This window comes from Megascapheus bottae, chromosome 10, assembly GCF_031878675.1.
Source record: "Megascapheus bottae isolate mThoBot1 chromosome 10, mThoBot2.hap1, whole genome shotgun sequence".
In the NCBI taxonomy this organism is placed as follows: Eukaryota; Metazoa; Chordata; class Mammalia; order Rodentia; family Geomyidae; genus Megascapheus; species Megascapheus bottae.
In genome coordinates this window covers 57,355,994-57,361,993 of record NC_143518.1, presented here as the reverse complement: position 1 = coordinate 57,361,993, position 6,000 = coordinate 57,355,994, and positions in this window count along the sequence as shown.

Below are 6,000 nucleotides of genomic sequence, written 5' to 3'. Positions count from 1 at the left end.
TAACGCACGCCTGCACGCTTCTCCATCTTCCTCTTCGCATTGTTCCTGACAATTAAATTAGCTCCAACTGCACCCCGTGGCTCACGCCTGCCATCCCAGCTACTCAGGAGGCTGAGATCTGAGAATCGAGGTTCAAAGCCAGCCCTGGCACAAAAGGACTTGAGACTTATCTCTAATTAACCTCTAGAAAACGGGAAGTTGGGTTTGATTCAAGGGTAGGCCTTGAGCTGAAGAACTCACGGACGCACCCAGGAGGAGTTCAAGCCCCATGACCCACAAAAAAAAAAATCAGTTCCAAAACATAACTGACATGCAATTCCTGACTGTCCTGATTTTCTTCTTCCAAGCTGACATTTTTGTAGACATCCCAAGTGTGGATGTGTTTTATATTTTCTTTAACACATTCATCTCATGAACTCATTAGACGCAGAGGGGGAGACATGGAAAAGACTTTCAACATGATACAATCCATATGGAATCTTAGGCTTTATTTAGTTACTTACAGAATTTTGGTTAGTTGTCGGGCTTGAACTTAGGGCCTGAGAGCTGTCCCTGTTTTTGCTCGTTAGTTAGTGCTCTACCACTTTAAGGCAGAGCTCCACTTCTGGTTTTCTGGTGGCTAGTTGGAGATGAGAGTCCCGTGGACTTTCCTGCCCAGGGTGGCTTTGAACCACAGTCTTCAGATCTTAGCTTCCTGAATAGAATTTTAGGAGTAGACCACAAGTGCCAACCAAGTTTTTTCCCCCTTAGGTTTTAATTAAACATAAAAACCATGGTCTCCTAACAGGTGGTAAAAGTTCTTTCAGGAGGATGAGTAGGTAATTATTTATTCCAGCTTTTTTCTATGTATGTGGTACCAAGGAATCGAACCCGGGTCTTCATGCATGCTAGGCAAGCACTTTAACCACTAGGCCAAACTCCCTGGCCACAAGATGGTGATTTATCTGTCACTTTGTGAGTCTTAAGGTGTTCAGAACTAAGCCAAGCCATGTGGTTCATGCCTGTAATCCTAGTTAACACAGGAGACGGAGCTGAGGATTGGGGTTTGAAACCAGCCAAGGTAAGAAAGTCTCATGACATTCTTATCTCCAATTAGCCACCAGAAAGCTAGCAGTGGAGGTGTGGCTCAAGTGGTAGAGCACCAGCCTCGACCAAAAAAGCTAAAGGACAGTAACCAGGCCCAGAGTTCAAGCCCCAGCACAAGTACACACACACACACCTGCCTCCTCGTCCAGCCACTCAGAGGGCTGTGCACCTTCTGGAACAGTGGCTCAGGCCTTGTCAGCGTGCAATGGATGTCTTTTGTTTGCAGAGCAGAAGCGTGGGCTTTGAAGCCACCCATCGCATGGAGATGAAAAGCAAGTCAGCTGAGACCTGGAATAATTGACCCTGCCAGTTTAACAGCAGAGTGTCCGTCAAACTCCGGCATACACTGGGGTTTGCCTCACAGACCTGCCCTTGGGGAAGGGAAGCACCTGGAACCCTAGCAGTCAGCCCTGGGCTCCCCAGGTCCCAGCACCCGCTTCAGCTCCTGCTTCAGATTCATCTACGTGCCCATTGTCTGTGTCACTCCTCCACCCCAGGATACTCCCTGTTGGGGGCTTTGGTAGAGCTGCCAGCATGACGGGGACATGTGTGCCCTTGTGCTCACAGCCTCCACAGGCAGATGGGAGCCCAGTAGGAAGAGAGAAGAAGTCACTGTGGAGCCTGGCCTTGACTGATAGCAGGACCACTTGGGTATGTGGGGGAGGGGGAGAAGGGGAGGAAGCCCCCAGGCACCGGTCATCCTCCACCTAGGATGAAAATACATCCAGTGTGCCTCAGAGACCTTGAGCCAGGAATCTCTGGCCACTGGGCACTGCTGGCTCATGCCTATAATCTCAGCTACTTAGGAGGTTGAGTTCTGAGGACCTTGATTCAAAGCCAGCAGAGGCAGGCTTTCCATGAGACTCTTATCTCCAATTCTAGCCTTGAGCAAAAGTGCTTAGGGACAAGCACCCAGGCCCTGAGTTCAAATCCCAGCACTGACCCTCACCCCCCCAGGGAGGGGGACCCTCTATCAGGCTGGAGTGTAGGGTGGGCTTGGGGCTGTAGTGACAGGTCAGAGAAGGCAAGATCACCCTACATTCTACCCGCCAGCCATCTGGACTGATTCCAAAAGCCAGTGAAAGCCTTGTTTCAGAAAAGCCACTCAGATCATACGAAATAACACTGATCAAAATGAGCTCCAGGAAACGGAAGCAAGAGGTTTCTTTTTATTTGCTTTTTTGATGTTTTCTTTTCTTCTTGTCTTATTCGTTTGTGTCTCGGGAAGGGCAATGGGAGACACCGAAGTGGAGAGACAAAGGATGAAGAAATGCCGCAGCAATCCCCACTGGAGACTATGTCCAAAAAGAAACGTGCTCTTTACCTGCCCTACAGAACCCCTCTGTATGTCACCTTTACAGTAACAATGAAAAGAATGTTAAAAAGAAAAAGCCACGCGCATCTGGAGTTAGGCGGGAGCGTCTTCCCCTGGCCTCTCACAGAGCCCAGGCTGCAGGACTGCTGATACAACTCCAACAGGCCGGGCCCTGGACTCCATCGCCGGAAGTGGAGGGGAAACAATTAAAAAGCAGCAAGCAGCCATGTAGCAGAGTGCTCTCTGGTTTGAGTTCTGGAGCCAGAGGGCCTAGATTTGAGTCTCAAAGGTGAGGCCCCTGCGCAGGCTAGTGGAGGGGCCGCCGAGGTCATCTGTCTCACATGGCTCCATCATCAGCCTGTGCTCTGGCAGGGCTGGGAGCCTCACAGGTCTCATCGTGATCCCTACATCATATCAGACAAGTCAAGAGACTTTCCCAAGAAACCCAGAGAGTCTGGGAGCCAGGGAGATCACTGCCTTAACTCCTCTGACTTGATGGCTTGGCTGGTGGGAGGTTTGAAGACTGAACTACGACAGACAGACAGACAGACAGACAGACACAGACACATACACACACACACACACAGGGCCTTCTTTCAACAAAGATCACTCCCTGTGCTTAGCTGAGCACCACTGTCTTCAGGTTCTATGACCTGGGATTCGGGCCCTGAATATTGCCACGAGTCTGCTGATGCAGTGCTGTCTCTAAGGACTGCTCCCTTTCCTTGGGCTGACATTCTCACCCCTGGCTCTACCCCAGCCAGGGGTCTTGGCTTGAGAGTGGATTGCCATTGTGAAGCGGCTACCCACCTGCCAGCAGGCCCCAGGGAAGAATCCCCTAACAAAGCCATCTCTCCCCTCTCACTCCCAGGCAATAGACACCTTGACCTTAGAGAAATGGCTCAAGTGCCTTTCCAATACAGTCACCTGTCAGGCTTGGGGGGTGCTTCAAGCGGAAAAGCACCTCCCTAGCAAGTTTTGAGGACCTGTGTTCAAATTCTAGGACAGACAGAAAGACACACAGATGGATGGATGGGTTGGGGGTGGGGGGGGATAAAAGGACCTGCAACCAGGCTGGAGGTGTAGGTCATTATTTAAGCACCTAACATGCACAAAAACCCTTGGTTACAAACAAAATTGCAATGGGACCAGGAGTGTGGCCTAGTGGCAGAGTGCCTGCCCAGCATGCAAGAAGCCCTGGGTTCAATTCCTCAGTACCACATATGCAGAAAAGGCTGGAAGCGGTGTTATGGCTCAAGTGGTAGAGTGCTAGCTTCAAGAAAGCCCAAGGACAGTACCCAGGCCCTGAGTTCAAAGCCCCAGGACACCCTCCCTCCCTCTCCCTCCCCCCCTCCCCCCCTCACTCGCTTGTGTGCACACACAAAGGCAATGGTCTGATTCCACTGTAGACAGAAAAAAATCCTAGACACTGTTACCTAGCATGAAGTAGAAGTGGCAGTGTGGCTTAAGTGGTTCAGACAGCCTTGAGTGAAAGAGCTAAGGAATAGTACCCAGGGCTTGAGTTCAAGCTCCAGTATTGTCATACATGAGACACACACAGACACACAGAGGCAGGTACTATAATCCTATACTCAGGAAGCTATGATCTGAGGATCATGGTTCAAGGCAAGACCAGGCAGAAAAGTTTACTAGATTCCATCTTCCAAATAACCAGCAAAAGCCGAGCTGGAGAGTTGTGGCTTAAGTGGCAGAGAACCAGTACCATTTTTAAAAATCCCTCGGTTCTCTAAGGTTTGAAAGCATTTATCAGCTAATGGATGCTGGGGAGACTACATCAGCAGCTACAACTTTCCGTTATCTGGGGGAGGCAGTTATGGTGCTAGCCTCAAGCACAGTCAGGGGCATCCCATCAGACTGGGCTTCCTTCTCCCTGGATGTGTGTCTTGCTTGTTCCAGCCATTCCTGCAGACGCTGAGCACCGATTCCTGAGGTCACATCTCTCGTTCTTATCCATCCACAGAGGCAGAGCTTAAACTCAGCCTCACAATCCACGGGTTCTATGGAAGCAAGGCCTGCCCCCAGGACACCTACACTGAAGCCAGTGGCTTAGGTAGTGTTTACAGGGGATGTGCCAAGATTACAGGAGGAGGGGAAGAGGTGAACGTGCCCCTAGGGATCCTGTCTTTAAGTGTGCCAGCCCCTGTTCTCTCCAAGGCCACACAGTCTGGCAATGACCTAGTTCAAGTAACAATTCAAATTCCACCCTTCAAAGCCTGCTCTTCCTTCGAGTTCCATTATAGCTGTGCTTTCCCAGTGGAGCTGGAAATGGACAAGGACATAGTCCTTCCTATGCTACCCCTCATGCTCCAGGATAGAGTCCATGCTCTGAAGGTCTGAGGGGCCATAAAACCTGGGGCAGCTAAGAATAGAGGACAGACTGCTCAATGTCCTGGGGGCATAAGCAGGATCATGTTTTAAGAACTGGCTTCTGTCAGGCATAGATAATCAAGTTCTAAGCTTTTGTCTCAAGCTTACACACCAATATCCTTCCAAAGGGAAGTTTCATGATGAACTAGCATCTGGTTTAGGGCAAAGGAATCCAGTGTAGTCCTGGGTCTTTTCCTAACCCAGCTTTCCCTCTGCAGAGCCTAGCCTGGCTCTGCAAACTAGAAAGGCAAGGATTGGATCCTGGCTCTCTGCTGCCCTCTTCTGTTACTTATTAAAAGTACCCAGGCCAGCCTCCACCCCTCTGGATTATCCCACCTTACCTGCCCTGTCCCATGGTTCCAATGCATGAGATCAATAGAAGCAAAAAGAAAACCCCAATAACTGATTGCCGCTAATACATACTTGGACACACACCCCTATATTCCTGGGCAAAAAACAGTCACTCTTGGTATAGCCTTCACTTTATGGCGAAGGCAAGGACAAGGATGGAGAGATGTAGGCTCGTCGACCTCAGGGATAATAGTCTTGATTTGAACTTATTTAAACTCCAAACCAACTATTTAAACTCATGCCTGTAATCTGATTGGGGTGTGAGGTACAATTCCAGGCCAGCCAGAGAAGACAGATTTTTCAATACTCTTACCTCCAACTAACCACCAAAACTGGAAGTGAAGTATGGCTCCAGTGGTAAAGCAACAGACTGGAGCAAAAAAGGTTTAGAGAATGGAAGAGAATGGAAGTCCTTCAGTTCAAGCCCCAGGACTGGCACACATTCTCGTCTTGCTCTAGGGGAATAATGTGCATAAAATCCTAAAACACCATTTGGCAATTAGTACTGCAGAGTTGTTTGGCCCAGCGGAGACACGAGGGAAAATGTAGTAAGGACATGGGACTTGAGGGCTGGCTCTGCCACCGACTGAATGCCTAATACAACATCTAGTCCCCATCCTCCATGACTCTAAGTCAACTCAGAAATTATGATGGCTGCACCAAGTGGGCCTCTGTCTTTTCTATATTTATTCCCCGGAATCTGCAACTAAATCCATGGGAAGACTGAATTAAAAGGAAGACTGTGTACACCCAAGGGTTTTCTTTTCTGGCACAGGCTTGAAGCTACATCTCTACCAATTTTATTGAATGTTAAGATCAATCTGTGTCTCTTGTTCTGGCCAACTTGAAACAGGATGGTT